The sequence below is a fragment of the Protopterus annectens genome, chromosome 4.part1, assembly GCF_019279795.1.
Source record: "Protopterus annectens isolate FY-2018-M chromosome 4.part1, PAN1.0, whole genome shotgun sequence".
Lineage (NCBI taxonomy): Eukaryota > Metazoa > Chordata > Ceratodontiformes > Protopteridae > Protopterus > Protopterus annectens.
Window position 1 is genome coordinate 400333139 of NC_056734.1, and position 17468 is coordinate 400350606.

The 17468-nt window shown below is 38.0% G+C and overlaps 1 long non-coding RNA gene across 1 annotated transcript in view; it reads right to left on the reverse strand.

The window, feature by feature from the left end:
• LOC122800881 overlaps window positions 1–17468 on the reverse strand; it is a 1528016-nt gene that overhangs the window by 399086 nt on the left and 1111462 nt on the right. The window lies entirely within an intron of this gene.

Consider the following 17468-nt stretch of genomic DNA (forward strand, 5'->3'; position numbering starts at 1 on the left):
TCCGGGATCCAAGGTGGATCCCCCCTTGTGGAGTGGGATAACTGTAGCTGTGTGCCACTCAGTGGGCAGGAAACCTGAGGTGAGGCTATAATTAAACATGACACTTAGGTGAGGTCCCAGTTCATTTTGTAGTAAATGTAGCCCAGGATATCGTCTGGTCCCACGGATGCTGTATTCTTAGCTTTGGAGAGTGCGTTTTTTACCTGTGTGGCCGTTATTACTGGAATTTGGCAATCTTCCGGTATTGAGATGGGCCATTTAGGAGGTGAGAGGGGGGTGAAGTTGGCACTGAATCGATCTGCCATGATATTGGCAATATCCTTGGGATCAGTATATTTAATGCCATTCTGTTTTAGCTCAGAGCAGATCTGCGCATTGCCATTTAGATTTTTGACATAGTTATAGAATGCCTTGTTGTTGAATTTGGAATCTTTGGCAATTTCATTTTCGTAACTAGCTTTGGAGGATTTTATGAGGGATCTCAGTTTCTTACTGAGGCTGGTAAGGAAGTTTTTTGCATCCTGGGATTTTCCTCTTTTCTACAACAGTTTCATCCTTTTGTTGTAAAGTTTGTTTATGGCAGGGGACCTCCAGATTGGCTTCTTTTTTTTTGGATGATAGCATCTTGGTTCTATTTGGGATGTCACGATTTATGCATGAGTGGATGTGCTCGTACAGTGCCTTAGTGTAGGATTCAGCAGTTGAACTTTCAGCTCCCGTCTGCATGGGTGTCATGAAGTTGGCATCGGAGAAGTTTTTTATGGAGGTTTCCTTACTGGGGGGTGGGGGTGGGATGTGGATGTTAAGGGTGATTAGCTTATGGTCAGACGTGACTAACGAGGGGGTGACCATAGATGTGGAGCATCGATTTCCCATGTTGGTAATGACCAGGTCTAGGATACTGGAGCCCCTGGTGGGACTATGGATTAGTTGATCCAGGGCATTGGAATTTATGAATTCCAAGAACCGTTGGACAAAGGTGTTGGTACATGAGTAGTTTCCCAGTTAATGGCAGGGTAGTTAAAATCACCCAGTATTAGGGTGTTTGGTTCTATCTTAATATTGTCCAGTATGTTTAGAAAGGTGTAGTGAGAATCTTGGGGTATGGTGGGGGATCTGTAGCAAGCTATAATTTGGATTGCAGTCTTACCTAGTCTTAGTTGCACCTGGAGAATTTCAGACGCATTGTGTTGGGCAACTAGATCAGTTAACAATTTTTACAAGACTTCATTATAATAAATGCCTAACAAATTCAGTAAAAAAATAAAGTTTGGATTCAATTCTGCCAATCGTTTCAAAATGCTGCATCTTTCTTTTATTTAGTTTTCACATATGAGCAACCCCATTCCCCTTCACTATAATACATCACTTTATGTATAAGGCTATATAATGGCTTCAAGAATGTAGTGTTGTCATCTGTCTCTCTTTATGTGAGATAGTCCTTATTTGGGTCCATGTGTCCTGCAACAGACACACACACACACACACACACACACACACACTTGCATGGATACACAAGCACACGCATGCAAACAGGCACACATACACACAAACACAAACACACACACACACACACACACACACACACACACACACACACACACACACACACACACACACACACACACACATACATGGAGACTCATACAAACACACATAAATGGCAACTTTCCTGAGATTCTTAGGACAAAAGTATTTCTTATATCTTTTTTAATAGTTGCAAAAAACAATTATTTTTTTTTTTGAAGCTTTTTAATTTTATATAAAACAATTGAAACTACTCAAATTGTGGACTGGGCTTTTATTCTTGCAAAAACTGAAGTTCACGTCTTTGCATTGGTTGTCACAGTAATCTGCCTTAAAAAAACCTCATATTTCTGTAAAAAAAGTCTAACTTTGGACATTTTAAAGGGTGTCAACCCTATATGGATGAGATGCAACATTTTCTATCTGCCCATTTTGGTTATTCATTCTCTGTCAATGAGGCAATTGTGGCTGGTTACTATCAAGTGGTATGTATCAGAAATCTGATGTTAAGATCATTTGCTAGAATCTACAATTAAAGTACAACGATGGTGCCAAAAACAAGATGGCAACCAATGCCGACTCTCTGATGGTTCATACCCATATATCACATAAGAGTAAATACATAGATAAATAAAGCAGATAAGCAAGGTGAGTGAATCTTGTGATGTTACAGATGGTAATAGACTGATTTGTCCTAGTTGATATTGAATATTGTGGTTGCAGGTTCATGTGGTGGGGGTCACCTGCTATGAAAAGGTAAGGGAAAGGCAAACAGCCAGAAAAATGCAGGCAATGCATAGGCTATCACTGACATTTAGGGGAGGCAGGGGAAGAATTTTATATTAAAATGTACCCCTGTACAAGGATAATAGTATGCAGATACCGCAAGTGTTCATTAAGGTTATAAAAACAGAGGATATACAACATTTATTCAGGAAATCACTGCAGTACAGCAGTACATCAGTGCCTGTCACTTATAGACAGGTCTATGTAAGCCAAGAATTTCCCACTAATGTTGATGAATGTTTAAAAGCGTCTTCACTTAATAGTAACATTACATTAGTGCACATTCAGCTGGTTCTTGCAGTATGGATTTCTATGTAATGTTAGGGGTGTTGGACTTTGAGGCTAGAGGACGTACAGAGTTTAGGTTTTAGGCTTGTCAACTTTTGCTGGGTGGAGCTTTAATTATGTTTCACCTAGCCTGTGTTCACTAGTCATATTTAAAAAAGCACAGCCATTCCCATACATATATTAATGGAAAGGGAAGTGAAGAAAATCCCATTAAGTGAATAATATCCATGACAATTAAATGGCTGAATCTTTAGAGGGAGTTTGAGTAAAATAATAGTGAGTGGTCTAAATGAGGATAACTTTGATTGCCAGTACATTTTTAAACAGCTCAAATGAGAATTCTATTTATTCCAGCATGAATCATTTACTAAACTAAAGCAGTGATGGATGGTAACACTGTGTACCAAAGGCTGATTAAATCTACAGCATGACTTAATGAGAGGCTTAGACTGGGAATGCCACAGTTTGTTGTGGAACATTCTGCTGGAACTTGATGTATGATACTCTTTTAAGTAAAGACGTGCATTCGTGACACTTCAGTGCATTATCTGCTGCTGTTTAATACTACATCTGAGTTCAATGGGTTTGAAGTAAATGGAATAGGTGATTGGTTGTTGTTAACCTTTTTATTCTTGTCTGTATATCACTATATGTTTAAATATCATGGTGGGGTCAGTGTCACCACATTGGGGTATAGGGGCCACAAATCCCCTGCACAAGCAATGTTTTTTGACAGTTTTGTTATGCTTTGTACTGCAGCATTGTGTATTACAGTTATACTGAGACTTAGCAGAGTCAGTAAAATGATTATGAGTTTTGACTAGGGAATGCTTGTTTCAATACAGATCCCAGGTTTTGTTAGCCCTAGTGGATCATGTAACACTAGGATGCTGATGATGGTTCAGTACTTAGAAGTGCTTGTTGAAAAGGTATGTTACAGGATTCAGTCCTTACCTCTAATTACTGCTGTACAGAACTGCATGTCATTCATGTTTCTGCACAGTTTTCTTAGATTAACAAAGTTAAATAAAACAACAATGAATCTGTAGCACTGCAATAGAGGTGGGAATGTGGGGACATGAAACAAAAGGTACCACTTTGGCTTTTAATACTGTGATTACCATTCTACCCATTGCCACAGACCAGCGCCACCAGGATGGATTGACAAATTATAATGAGAAGGACCCATAAAGAGAATGTCAAGAATTGTTGGCACCCTGGGCACAGAGGTCAGCTACTAATATGGGATGAGACAGACTAATAACATTTTCAAGAAAGTATATAACAGACATGGATCTGTGAATAATTCTGGGCTGTAAATGCAGAACACATTTAAGCTGACTCTGGCTAAAGGGTCTTCAGAAGAGACATCTCTAGTGTTGTAGTAATAATAGTATTAGTTCCACAGGGTTCACAGAATACTACCAATTATTATTGCAATACTAAAACAAAACTTGTAGTATATGGGTAATTTTCCAGGAAGCACAACATATATAAAGGTAACATTAAAGGAGGGCGGGTGTAAGAGGAGACTCATTAAAATTCAAACTCTTTATTTGCACACAAATGTCAGTAACAAACCACATACAGACATTGCAGGATATCATGTGAATGGAGCAAGGAGCAGCTGATTCCATTCAACAGGATAGTGGACCTAGGTGAGAGGTGAGAGGAACCTTTAAGAAACTAAAGTGCACCAGAAAACTGCATGGCAGGAGATCAGCCAAGTGGTAACTGGAACAGCAGTGAAGACCAAAGCAAAGAGATGCAGAGGTTTGTGGCCAGGCAAAAGATAAAACAACAATAAAAAACAGAGGGTTGGACGAAGAAGGGGCAAGGATCCCAGCAAGTCATAACTATCTTAACAGTAATTTACATAGATGAATGCACTTATCAGCTCCTAGCAACTTTAACCAAAAGCAGAATATTTCTGCAAGCAGTCAAGCAGTCAAATAAATGAATAATAATCTAATATGTGAGGAGAGAATAAAAAAGGGGCAGGAGTGGTGCAAGTGAAGGGGCAGGCAAATTAAAGTATGTAAAATCCAGTAAGAGCAATCTGTGTCAGGACATTACACATGCAGTGTGACCCATCATAACAAAAGCACGTGCAATTTATTTAACTACAAGCTAAAGGAGGGGCAAACTCTACATAAGATGGCTGGATTGAAGCATTGTTGAATGGCTATTTTGAAGTTTTGGCATTGCAGTACTTTTTTTGGCATAGTAGTGAGGGAAGGTCAGTTTTATACTAACCAACAAACCTGCCTTCGATCAGACTACTATCTGAAGGTGCATCATCCCTGAAGCCATAATGGCGCTTTGCAGTCTTGCTAGTTTCCTGGCAATGAGGGTATTTTTGTTCAAAGCCTAATCCCTTACTTCTGATGACATGAGCATTTCTGTCACTACAAGAAATGTCTGTTTTCCTATTCAGCACATGCACGTTTCTGAACATATCCTAACAAGGGTTACAATCACAGGACTGGATCTTCACAAGCATGCCTCCCTTGCACAAGTTCCCCATGTCATGCAAGCCTCTACTCCTCAGCCAAAAGTCTCATTACAGCAATGGCACAAATTGGCCTGAAACACCCCTCACTGGGTTAAACGCATTTGTACTCCCTACCTGCACTGTCAAGCACATGACCTCCTATCTGAACATGAATACTCTGGGCCATACTCCATGCTTTTATCATTGCACTCCATCATCACAGGCATCCTCCTTGGTTTCTGATGGTTTTGCAGAAATGGGGATTGCAAAGTGAGTGAGGGAAAAGTGAATACTGTCTCAAGGAGAAGCACTTTGGTAACAGAATACCAGCCCGACTGTAAGTGGTAGGAGGAAATAGCCTTTGGAATACTTAACAGTGGAGGCAGGCTTTTTGGAACAGCTCAATCAAAGTGCCGAGGGGTATCCCAAATTAAGACAGAGTGCTCTAGAAGCATCATCAAAAAACGGGAAAGGTTATACACCTGCTTTATACAATGTTTTTCTCTTCCCCTCATTGCTCTATTCATGTGTAGAGCAATGCAACAACTTGGAGAACAGAGGCTTATTGCAGTATTTAGTCGGTGAAGGGAAAAAATCAAGAGCAGTTGAAAGCATGTGACTTTCATGAATCATTGTTGGTGTTAGATGGGAAAATGTAAGTAAGGTCAGGCTTATTCATAGCACTTTCCAGGGCCAGTCAGTGACTTTGTACATCAAAACCTCATTTAAGTGCTTTAGGCATCCTTGGATGATGCAGTGGAGAACATCACCAGAAGTTAAATATATTTGCTAACAAATGTAATCACATACTCTGCATGTCAGTAGCTACCAATATAGCCAGATGACTGTTATTGTCTAGTGTTTATCATTAGGGCTAGGAGTATATTGAAAAAAAAAAAACATGAGTATGGGATGCCCCAAAGCAAGCACTTATTTCAAGAGTTTCAGGTCATTGCTACATTAAATCTCAAACATATATGATACATTATTTAGTTGATTTTTTTGTCTGATGGGCCTATCTAAGAAGATCTGGTCCAAGAAATGAGGGCCTTTAATGGGCTGTGCTTGTAGCCTTGTGCCCCTCCCAAACAGGACAACATTACAGGTACAATAAGACATATGACTTTATGGTGATTCATACTTACCTGTGAGGATGTCTCTTAAAGTTATATATGCTGTTGGATATAAGAGAAAACATGAGAATAATGATTGTCATCGAGCTATATATTGTACTGGATAAATCACATTTACCATTAGGTGGTGCTAGGCCTTTCCAAGTGATATTAGTGATACATTTTAGACAAAAACATGGAAAACATTCACTGTCTGAATGTGATGAGGATGACATGAGGGACAAAAGATAAGGATTGGTGTCTTTAAACAACAAAATGGAATATTGTTGTAACATGGTTGGTGGCTAATCAGTAGTACACATGTTTGGCTTTGCATGGCTGCAGTATGGAGAATTCAAATATAAAGATACTTCTGGGATAGAGATTTTATAACATCATTGACTATAAACTGGAAGTGAGATGGATCCATAAATTATGTTTCATTTCTAAAATTGAATGGTAGAATTTTGAAATAGCAGGGCACATTTCAATTGAGATAATAAAGATACTGCAGCTATTTTGGCAAAAGTGGAATTAAAGACATTATGATTGGAAGACTGATGAAAAGGTTTGCAAAGAAGCTGCTGTTTTCAATATATCAAACAAGAATTAATACTTTCAAAGTATAGCCAGTCACTTTTTAAATTGATCCAGGGGTGAAATTGGACTTTGGCAGCTTTCAAACACTGGTCACAGAGTCTGAAAATGTGGGAGAGGTGATACCTCACTGAGGGAACTTGTAACAACAGTTATGTGTCATAAGCACCAGGAAGTCTAGAACAACATTTTTGACATTTTGCAGGAAAAAGGCATAAACCCAGTGAAAAAATGGGAGTGAGAGTAATGAGGTCTATGGAAGAATAGCAAACCCATTATCCAAGCCATAGGTAAGTAGAGACCATGGATACAATACAGCTCTAGGTAAAAAGCAGGGAAAATTGAACTGAAAAGGGTTTGTGTTTTGGGAGAGAGTGCAAAACAAATGAATTATTCTACGTGAACCTGCAGTTCCTCATTTTTTATACAAAGTCATGTGCACTTTATTTGTCATACATGGTATCATCTTAATGTAAAATGTCTATCGCAAATTACATGTAAAATCTGAGGCTGCGATATCATCAAGGACATTCTGAAAAGTAAATGATTAAAAAAGATAAAACATGCAAGATAATATCAAAGCACTTAAGTGATATCTTTTCATTTCTGAGAATGAAGGACACCCAAATGTTTTGCACTGTAAGATGACTTTTCATACACATGTGCTTACTCATAGCAGCAAAGGGACTTTTTTTCATTATGCAGCAGTATACCTTCACCATGTCTCAAGGAAAAGTTAAAAGATAAAAACGAAGAAAACCTGATGCCTTCTAGATTATTATTGGCAAAACAAACACTATGAAAGGGCTTTCTTAAATGTCAAGCCACATCAGTGAATTTCTGAAGCACAGTACTGTTCCTGTTGAAATGTTTTCAAAACATCTTATGACTATACTGATTTGAAAATGAAGGTGAGCAGAACACACAATGCATGATACAGATATTCAAATTAAAACATCACTAGTAGAATGGAAAATATTAGTAGAACGAGTCTAAAATAAGAAAATACTAATGCAGGGAAAAGTACGTTCTTATACAGAAGAAAATGCTGCCCCACAGCATGGACAGAGAAAAGAGATTAGAGATGTTTTCTGCTCTTATACATTTGTTGACAGTATTTAGGGCACATTGCAAGGTAACATACCATACAGCCTGCACAGTTTTCTATGTTGCCATACTATCCTCCCTGCATAGTACAGCAGCTGTCAGTTTATCATTTATAAAATGTATTATCTGTCCTGATTCAGATCTCTACCTATGCAAGCATGCAGGTGCATGTTGCTTGCAATTACTATTAGAATTCCTTAGGTTTTGCAGCCTGATAGGAGAGCTTATCTCTGCTCTTTTTATATACAATATTGCACTCTGTACTGCTGTTCTATTATCTGCAACTCTTTGTCATTATGCTGGGAACAACTACTGCTAACAGGTGCTCTTTAGTTACATAGTGCATCATAAATTCTCTACTGTGTTGAGAGATCGCACATCTCAAAGAAGAGAAGAAATATTTTCTGCCCTTAAATATATCCTTTTTTCTCCAGGCTTGTAAAGTCTTGTAATAAAATAGATAGAAATATAGATAGATAGATAGATAGATAGATAGATAGATAGATAGATAGATAGATAGATAGATAGATAGACAGATAGATAGACAGATAGATAGATACATAGATAGATAGATAGATAGATAGATAGATAGATAGATAGATAGATAGATAGATAGAGATATTGGGGTGTAGCCATATAAGGGGATGCAGCTCCCTCTTCACAGCAAAAATAATTGCTTTTTACTTTGTTGCACACTTTTATACAGCAGTGCAATAACATTTTGTGAGCTTTTAGATATTATACTTGCAAACATTTGCATTGCAAATAAGGGAGGAATGATGTTTTTGTAGTAAACACAGGTGTGATATCATATCTTTCACATTTTAGGATTACCTTTGTTTTGGATTCTGAAATATTAGAATATGATCAAGGAAGATCAGGTGAAACTTCATTACTTAATACATGGCAACAAATGGCAAATAAAACAATGTATACAAAAACAGTATAGCTAATGGAAATGCAGCATTAAAACTCAGATGTAACTCTTACAGAATTAAGGTGAAGATTGTGCAACAATATGCTATAGAACAAATTACATAAAATTAACTATTTGAGCAGACAAATGACTTAGTAGTAATTGTCATTATACAGTATACATCCATTTGCTGAAAAAAATCATAAAAGTCTGTAATATTTCATGAAGTAAACCATGATTGCTGTATATTGTAAATGCATGAGTCTAGTGTGAATTCACACCCTACTAACAGCAGTCAGCAAACTTCTTAGGCACCCTAAAACTACCAAACACAACATTCCCTTTCTAGATAAAATGTGCATAATTTAATATACCAGATGAAGCATAATCTGATAATTGTGCATAGGAATTTCATATGTTGCAAGGATAAATATGATCTTGATAAAAGGGTGGGCTAGTAAGAAGACAGATTAGAAATAAGTATCTACACCAACAGCTGCAAGTTCTGTAGCAGTGTTCCCACATTTCTTTTAGAAAATATGGGAACAATACCTGCAGAATAATGTCCAGAAGGATGAGTGAGGTTTAACAAAAGGCAGGAATTGAGCAATTATATATTATGTTGGACTAAGTATAGTTATAAGGAAAGAAAATATATGCAAAGTATAATGTATTTGAATGGAAAATGTTAATATGATTTATTTTCTCTGCTATTAAGGTATGTGTGCCTATGTCTTAAGTGATAATTTAATAAAAATGTTTAAAAGAATATTACCTCCACCCTTGAAAAAAGTTCCAGCACTTCATTGTTTTTTTTTAAGAAATTTAAATCAGCAACTTAACAGTAGGTTTTATAACTGAAAGCAGATACTGCCAGCCATATTCCTATTAATATGTAGTATCAAAACAATGTACTTGTCTTGATTCAATAATTATTAAGAGCATAATTTTCAGTAGGCATGTATCATATTTGCTCACATCAGAAAAACCTGCATTTCTTAGGTATCGCTTGCAATAATGGAACACAGTTGACAAGAAATGCATATAATCCAGAACCAGAAACATTAATATAGGACATTTATAGGCCACTGTTTTGAGTAAGAGCAATGCATCATGCTATTTAAACTAGAACATTTTATAGACTTTGTAATTCAGTAGCAAATATTATTGGTATCAAGAAGGATTACTGTTCTCATGTAAATTGCAATGAAGAAATGTAAAGAAAATTGCCATGCGAGTTATGATAAGCAACCCGATTACCATGGCAGAAGACTTCCCTGGGGATTCATTAATAAGCATGTACATGTCACATGAAGCTAATATGATCGGCTATCTTTGCATGACATGAGTATTGCTCATTGAAAATGCAAGACCCCAAGCAAACCTACAGGTCAAGAAACACTTGCTCATGCCCAGGGCACATGGTGGTGGCCATGTTGAGGTGCAGCAGCCTGAAGGACACAGTATGGACATAGGATGGTTAATATGCTTAACCTCATTAAGTGAGTATGCACAAATGGCACAATACTAGTAAGGCAACTTGGAATATATAAAAGGCAGGGGAGGTGTAATAAATAGATAATCAGTCAGTGTTTTGCACTGAATCTGGAATAAACCTAATTTGAATGAGAGAGAAATCTAAACATAATTCGAAACAATCAAGGACATGTTTTAAATTGTTAGTATTGTAAGCTGAGGTGAGAGGTTTGCATAATGGTTAAGGTGTTTACCTTGCAAACACAAGGTGCAGGGTTTGATTCTCATATGGTGTAGTTGGCTAGGCATAAAATGACCCACAAGGGCAGTTAGCCTAGTAATAATCTACTAACCTATGAACCTGAGTTGACAGAATAAGAGAGCTTGAAGTGGTATACATTTTCAGATGAGAAAGAACTGCACACCTTTAAATAGTGTCATTGATTGACTTAAGTAAAACTCACCACCTTTCTCCAAAGGTCAGCCATTCTTACATGGGATTACGAGGGACAGAGCTAAAATTGCAGTCAAGCTCAAGGAAGTCCCTAAAATTCAGATGCAGGGAAGTATGATAATAGTGGACAAGGAAACCTGATACAGTAGGACATTGTATTCATTGCAGGTAGTGGACATGTAGGAGATTAAGTTGCATTACTAGGTATAGTGGGACATAAAACACAGACTGCATACTGATCCAAATGAATTAATTGTGATGTGTGAACAGACAAGTACATAACTCAAGTGCACACATTCTCATGTCTTTATATGTATTGAAGTAATAATGAAGGGCTAATGGAGAACTATCACGAATAAAATTGAGGAACATTTGAGAAAAATAAGGAGCATCACTCAACATAATTCTCAGACAACTACTAATGCTAGAAACAATAATAACATGCATGCTGTGAAGGGTGGAACTGGGATAGTTACTCAGTATGTGGTGTTATCCTCAGGGATCCATAAGGATCTGTTACAGAAATAGAATTGTTACTTTGATCAGCATATTACTTGAAGATTATGCTGCAATGCACTGATACAGAGATTTATAACTACAACAGATGAGATGTAATTACCCAGGAGATGTGGGACATATCATGAGAAATGCAAAATATACTAAGATGGAAATACTGGAAGATACAAGTCATTTGGAGGCAGTCCATTAATATCAGGGCTGTGTGTCTGAATGTCCATATATACATATGGACATGATTAGACATGTGTGAAAGGAAGACTACTCATGATAGTTAGCCCCTAGAAGAAATAATCACAACAAAAATGTGCCTGATATTAGTATCATGTAATGACAAATGCATGCGCCTTTTCACTTTATTATGTATGTGATGGGTGTGTAACAGTTGTGGCTCATGTGTGTAGTTTCTGTTGCTGCCATACATGTACAAGTTAATGCAGTCTAATAAAGTACACCTCTGAAGGCAGTATACTATTATATCTTATATCAAAATATATCCCTAATTGAGCATTGTGCAACACATCTGCACTACGTGGATCAAAACATGTAACATACCTGACAGACTGGTGAAATTTTTATTATATGCTCATAAGCGTACTGTGGAAATTGCCTGTGTATTGTGACCTCTAGATGCTGTGTTATGTAACGTTGTTGTTGTACTTGTGCATCATCCCCATCCTCAATTTTATAGCTGTCAGCAGGAAGATGCTGCCAGAGGCAAATTCTCAGATGTTCTTGCCACAAAACAACAAAGGACAATAATATTCCATGGCATTGACTACTTATTGTGCTTTCTGTTAAATTTCAGACAATGGAATACTTCATTACAATGAGTGTGCTCATAAGGGAAAACAGCAATTACTTGATAAACATCACCTACCTATCACAAAGTGATTACAAAGTATCCTAACAAATGTCCGAATAAAATAAAAATAAAAACCGAGAGTTGAGCCTGCAGAACACGCTATCTTTATTCCAAACAGTTACAACAGTAACCCATTTTAAATGCATTTTAAATACCCACTGCGTCATAGACAACACCTCCAAATACAACCAATCATCTAGCAACCCCCATCTTTAACCCTTGAAACTCAAACCATTTTAAAAATTATCTGCAAATTAAATATTAAAATAATTAAATGAATTAAACGTGTTTAAATGAACATTAATATGCATTCATAACACATTCGAAGTGTACTAGCTCCCGTACGCAATTCACTAATAGTAGATTTATATTATATTATATTATATTATATTATATTATATTATATTATATATAGTATACAAAGGAAAGACAACAGAAGTGCCCTAGCTAAGCACTCCTTGGTTTGTGAGGGATTTGTAAAATTTATGTTTTTGGTTCTTGAACAGGTACCGGTGTTTCCCTACTTGAGGGACTGGAAAAACACTTTTGCAGCATGAGATGTATTGGCAGATCAGCCTCAATATGATCCCTTCCTCTGGTATTAATGAGACCATATCTATTATTAGTGACTAGTATAAGAGAGCTAGTAAGCTTTGAATGTGTTATTAGTGCATGTTAATGTTCATTTAAACAAATATAATTCATTTATGTTTAATTTGCATTTTAATTTAAAATGGTTTGCATTTCACGGGTTAAAGATGGAGGTTGCTAGATGCATTTAAAATGGGTTACTGTTGTATGGTTCTGAAGATGTCTTATGTGTATTGAGATGAAAGCACTTAACCTTTTAACTTTTTAACTGTTTGGAATAAAGATAGCATGTTCTGCAGGCACGACTCTCAAGTTTTATTTTTATTTTTAGTTTACAGTCTGTTATTCCGGGCTTGTAACTTTTTTGGCTTATAACAACTGTCCTGTTATACTTTGTGGCAATTATGAGCATGCCCCGCATCAGGAGCTGTTGAATAATCCATTCTTGCCTATAAACACTGTAATATGCACAAACTAAGAGAAAGCATACATCATGAACATCTGTAACATACTCAAGCTCCTCTTGAGTTGTATACCAACTGAAAATGCCACACCAGATTTCATATGCCACTATATTAGGTTCATAGGTTCATAGGTTCATACTAGGCTATCCGCCCTAGGGCATTTATAAGCCTAGCCAGAATGTGTTTGGCTTTCGCCACCCATTTTAAATTTATTTTGCTATGCCCTTTTTCGAGGTTAGTATACTGTGCCTCTGTCTAACAGTGACACAGAAGTGATACCCGGGGTAAACCTACGATCTCCCATCCACTCATCAAAATTCCTCTTGAAGAGAGTCAATGAGGGACTCTGCCTAACCTGGACTGGGATTTTATTCCAGAGTGAAGGGAGCCTCTGGGTTATGAATCTGTCCCTCCAGCATGTCCTATTTATTTCAGTGCTGAGGTTCAAGTCTCTCGAGCTCGTAGCTCGATGGGATTTGGATTTTCTGAGGTGCAGCATGTCCATTAATTCCGGGTTGGACATGGCTTTATACGTCAGGCACAGATCGCCTCTGAACAGGCGGTATGCCACTGAGTAGAGCTGGAGTTTCTTTAACCGGCAGCATATGGCATCTGTCTGAGCCCTTTGATCCTCTTGGTGAGGTACTTTTGGGGTCTTTCCAGTTGCTGCAGGTGTCTGGTAAGGTACATCCCAAAGGGGCATTGTACTCAATTATGGGCCTGATGAGGGATGAGTAAAGAGGCACGATGACCTCCCTGATCTAGATGTGAATCCCTTCATGATTAGGTGGGCTATATAAAATGTTTTTCTAACCACTTTGGCCACGTGGTTGTCAAATGAGAGATTGCTATCAACTTGGGTCCCCAGGTCCCTAATTACTTCTTCTGTACTTAATGGATTACCACCTATGTGGTAATTTGTGGGCACTTTGTTTTGCTAAAGGGATGACTATACACTTTTTGGCATTTAGCTTGAGGCCATGGCTCTGGCACCAGTTGTCTGTTTCTATGAGGCCCTTTTGGAGGATGCTTGTGTCGGCTGGAGAGTCGATTATGGCGCCCAGTTTGCAGTCATCTGCGAACTTGGTCAGCCACAGTCCTTCCGTGTTGGCCTGTACCTCGGAGAAATATATACCAAACAAGAGAGGTCCCAGGACTGAGCCTTGTGGGACACCACTTGTAACTGGTTTGGAGTCTGACATGGCTCCAGCAATTCTAACCATGTGGGTTCTGTCCTTGAGCCAGTTTGCAATCCATCTAGTGACATAGGTGTTTATATTTAAGCTGGTGAGCTTATCTATAATGCCCGAGTGGGGTATTGTATCGAAGACTTTTGCGAGGTCCAGGTAGGCTGTGTGGACCACCTTCCCCTCGTCAATGGCTTTGGTGACTGTTTCAAAGAAATCAACCAGGTTTAAGAGGCAGGATCTGCCCTTAACAAAGCCGAACTGGGTAGGATCCAGTGTTTGTAGGTCCCCAATATCTTTATTTATGAGGTCCATGATGATCCTTTCCATAGCTTTGCAGACCAAGCTAGTCAGGCTTATGGGGAGATAGTTTCCAGGATCCGTTGAGGCATGACCTTTATGGAGAGGGACCACTGTTGCTGTACGCCACTCTTTGGGCACATATCCTGTAGTAAGGCTGAGATTGAACAGTAGTTTTATGTTTGGGCTTAGCTCTTCTTGGAGTTTATGTAGGATGCAGCCCGGGACACCATCTGGTCCCATTGATGCTGTGTTTTTTGCTTTGGAGAGGGCGGCTCTTACCTGAGCATCTGAGATGTCAGGGGGGCAGCACTCTGCTGGGATAGATATTTGCCCTTTTGGTGGGGAGAGGGGGGAGAAGTTTGCGCTGAACCTGTCAGCTAGGATGTTGGCAATGTCTGTGGGTTCGGTGTATTTTTTGTCATTTTGGACTAATTCTGAGCATATCTGGGAATTACCACCCAGGTTCCTAACATAACTAAAGAAAGCCTTGTGATTATCCTTAGTGTCCTGTGCAATTTTTCTCTCGAAGCTGGCCTTAGACAATTTTATGTGTGCCCGTAGTTTTTTGCTAATACTGATCAGTGATGCCTTCCCTTTTTGGGATTTTGCTCTATCATTTAGTAGCTTCCTCCTTCTATTGTATAGTTTGTTTATGGCTGGGGTCCACCAGACAGGACGTCTGCATTTGGAGGATTGGGTCTTGGTTTTATTTGGGATCGCATGATCCATGCATTCCTGAAGGTGTTCATAGAATGCGTTTATAAAGGATTACAAGTGTAAGACTGGGCACACTTGAAGGGATAGCCTGAGTATTATGTTTGTGGCTCCCATTAAAGGGATTACAAAAGTTTTTATGTCTCTCCCCAAGTAAAAAGTTTACAGTACATAAAATTTTCTTTTGAGAAGCCAGTCCTGTATGTTATCACTTTGTTACAGATTCTGTAATTATACCTTGACAGACTTGTACACCTGCCTATGGAAGTCCACATTTAATAGAGCTATATACCAACCCATGATGCCACAGAGAGAAATATATCTGCTGATTCAAGAAGCATATACTTGAAGGGATTATATCAGCAGTCTATTGCAATGGTTAAGTCTCTCCAAAAGTGTCCTCTATGGTTCAAAAACCTTTTGCCCTTTTAGTGATTAGAGTAGTGTGGGTTGGCATGTTACCATCTGTGCGGTGTGTTAGATGCAATATAAGTCACAAAAATGTTTTTGAGTTATTAAAATGATGTAGCCATGTAGCTGTTCACCCAGCATTAATTTGTTCATCTCAGATCTATGTAAACCCATTTCTATATATATCAGATCAGCTGTTATACAAACACAGTAAATGAGAATAGCTATATTTGAACCCCTACCTATTTCCTCACTCTATAGAGCTGTGTATTAACTACTTCTGCCAAATGAGACTTTAAGCTATGAGTGTCAGAAAGCACACACTTCAAGGCCTGATTTAAGTATTGTTTAGGAATGCTCATGTATCCCCTAAAATGTATGCTGTGAGATCAACATTTGTCAGTGTTCACACAAGTATGTGTCAACCATATTACCATCTGTTGGGTAATTCAGTCCTGTCTGTCACTGTTGATCTACACATGTGCCTTACCAGAAAACTGTACTCATACCATAGAACAAGTCTGATGACACTAAGACAGAGCATATTTGTAGAGATGACCTCATCATTGTGTGGGAAGGCAAATGCTTGCCTTATAATAAAGTGAAATAGTTGCTGGAGCCCTTTCCCTGTATACATGATACCACTGAAGGGAAGTGTACACACTAGATCTGTTGCATTACCCACACCTATCAAGCATTATAGTCAGAATCATAGTCGTGAGTCATTGCTGGATTTGAATACCTGCTTATCTAAATCCACAATCTAGAGTACATTGTATCAACTGCCAATGCCATTGAAGTCTTACTACAAGTGTGAGACAGAATTCATTTGAAGGGATGACATTGTCATTGCTTTGGAAACCATAAGTTAAGTAAAATTGTGGGATTCTGTTCCACATTCAAATGTTTGTCCTGAGTAGGATTATGCCCTCCAGGTCTGCTGTGTAAGCCAGTCCTACCTTACACACTAGTTGGTCTTTACTGCATTCAAACCACTACCTATCTCGGCCCTCAATTTAAAGAGTATTGTATAGACTGTTAATGACACAGATAAAGACTGATTGAAGCTTTGAAACAGAACATATTTGAAGGGCTGTCCTCATCACTGTAATAATAGTGGAAGCCCTCTCCCTGTGTAAGTGTAAACACTAGATCTGTTGGATATTCCGGTATTATTATCATTACAGTCTTACACACACACACACACACACACACACACACACACACACACACACACACACACACACACACACACACACACACACACTCTCGCTATTCAGTCAGTGCCAAATCTGAACCCCTACCTATCTAAAATAATGTCCATTTGGTGACATAAATCTTGAATCTTGGCTTCAGTCATTGATGAATATTTATTCAAAAAACATCTAAGACTATCCTAACCAATATTATTAGGAATGCATGTGAACAAGGAATCTACATCCATTGTAATTAAAAAATAATTACTAATGTCTCTACCTGTAGTCCATGCATATAATTATTTAGGAACATTTGTAGAATCCTTAATAATAGTATGTGCTGATTGTAAACATTTCTTTAGTTCTAATCAAGATACAAATGCAAACTGTGTAACTAAATGAATAGTCTCTTATTATGTTTGATCTATATATAATATACTAATTAATTTGTAAGTCTCAGTAGG